The following is a 2,257-nucleotide window of genomic DNA, read 5'->3' as shown; positions in this document are numbered from 1 at the left end:
AAAAAAGAGAGAGAGAGAAACTAAACTGTTAAAGTTTTTATTTAAGTCTTTTTACTGTTAATGTTTTTCTTTTAAAGTCTGATTAACGAACTCCAAGCAACGATTAAACAATTAGTATGGTGGATTAGCTGTAATGAACCGAAAGTTACGGTATCGGAAATTGAGTCTTGAGTACTGTTTCCGTGAAATTTATTCATGAATATTTATTAGAAATATTTATGAATTATAGTTGAATGGTTATTTAGTGTTTAATTAAGTGAAGTAGCTTGAATTTAGTTTAAAGGATTAAATTGCATAAGGAATAAAAGTTTAATTATAGATTAAAGAAGTAAAAGGGACTAATCTAGCAATTAGACCCTAAGTGCCAAATGTATGATATAACATGTGTAATAGTTGGTATATATGTGTAATAGCTATAAGATATTTTATGTTATAGCTATTACACATGTTAATTTATATTTTTTTATAGGTTAATAATAATATAATATAGTATAATGAATAAATAATAATGAGTAAAGAAACATAGAAAGAGTTACAGAGAGCAAACGTGAGAAAGAAAGAAGGAAAGAAAGAAAGAAAAAGAAAAGGGAAATTTGAGGATTAAGGCCCTAAAGTTTAATTGGTAAGTTGTTTTAGCTCATTTTCTTATGATTTTTATGTTTATGGATGCCTAATTCAAAGTTCTACATGTATGAGGTTAAAATGAAGAAAATAGAAAATTTTAGATATTGATTTAGTTGAATAAATTGAGGTTTTATGGGTTAAATTGATAGGAATTGAAGTTAGAAGTGAAAATTGAGTGATTTATTAAAAGAATTCTAAGTTAGGTTTAAATAGGGATTAAGTTGAATAGAGCTCAAAATTTATGTTTTATAATGAATTTTATGAGTTAGAAATTGTTAATGAGTTGATTAAAGAGAATATGAAGCTTAAGTTAAAGAAAAAGATTAGTAATGGAAAAAGGACGAAATTGGAATTTTTGTAAAAGTTTGATAGAAAGTGAAAATGTGTTTTATGAATTAGTATATTGATGAATTTTAATTGTATGATTGTTAGTAGCAAACGTAGCACCGGATACGTCATCAAAGAAGGGAAAAGAGAAAGTGAACGAAGATATCGATTAAATTCGATAAATAGTGGTTTGTATTTCTATAAACCGAGCTTAATCGTTATTGCTATATTTGATATTTATATTGTATGAAAATGTGAATGAGGTAAGTATTTTTACCATATTGAAATGAATGTGATTTTGAATACCCTATTAACAGTGTCGGGCTAGTCGGATATAGTTGACATGTCATAGGAATTGGAAGTATTGGGATATTCCGACATTGAGTCGATGAGACACTATGTGTCGACTACTGTTAAAGTTCCGGATTTGTTCCGATGAAGTACTTTGTGTACTATAATGTTAAAGTTCCGGATTTATTCCGATGAAGCCCTATGTGCTTATCCCGGAGTGTGGGTTGGATCCGTGTATCCGTCAGTGTCCGAGTTATGTTAATAAGGGTAAATAAAGTAAAGGTTATTAAAGTACTGATTGATATTGAATAATAGCAATAATGTGTTTGAATTACCATGTTTTAAAGTTGATTAAGCTATTGTTTATAGAAATACCACTGAGAGTATTCTCAGCGTACGGTTTGTTTCGTCTTGCAGCTAGGTACTGAAAGTATAAGGACTCAAAGATACAAGCCGATCCCCAAACTCAAATTGGTGAAGTTTCTATCTTTTGGAAAATGGCATTGTACCTAGGATGTCTTTTGGTTATATTGAAAGTATCTAAGTTGTTAAATGATATTTTGGTATGTTTTGTAAATGTTACCAAAACCTTAAGAATGGTATGTTTTGATATGTTAGTGAAGAGTAATAAGAGGAATTGTTGGTAAATGTTGTAGAAAGAAGAAATGAAGATGTTATAAACTTAGTTATCAATATTTTATACTAAAACAGATTTGGACAGTAACAGTAGTCCAACTTTGAAAATATACCAAAAATAGTATAAAGTGAATTAGATGATGAATAAAATATGTAATTGAAGCTTAATGAATCTATTTTTATATGGAAGAAACAAAATTGGTAAAAGAGTTGTATTTTATGAGATATTTACGTTTTGGTGAAACAGGGTTAGAACAATTTCTGGATTCCCTGTTCTGACTTTAGAAATTCACCATAAATTGTGTATTAAGAATTAGGACTCAAACTTTATTTGTATGGATTCCTTATTGAGTCTATTTTTAATTGAAACAAATGGAAT

The 2,257-nt window shown here is 28.4% G+C and overlaps 1 long non-coding RNA gene across 1 annotated transcript; it reads left to right on the top strand.

The window, feature by feature from the left end:
* The first annotated feature begins 388 nt into the window (after positions 1 to 388).
* LOC128281547 (uncharacterized) lies at positions 389 to 1,238 on the top strand. The gene is made up of 2 exons (XR_008271775.1): positions 389 to 622; positions 1,057 to 1,238. It is a non-coding gene; the product is annotated as an uncharacterized LOC128281547 (long non-coding RNA).
* Positions 1,239 to 2,257: the final 1,019 nt, after the last annotated feature.

Source organism: Gossypium arboreum, chromosome 10, assembly GCF_025698485.1.
Source record: "Gossypium arboreum isolate Shixiya-1 chromosome 10, ASM2569848v2, whole genome shotgun sequence".
Taxonomy (NCBI): Eukaryota; Viridiplantae; Streptophyta; class Magnoliopsida; order Malvales; family Malvaceae; genus Gossypium; species Gossypium arboreum.
This window is presented reverse-complemented; position numbering and strand designations above follow the sequence as displayed.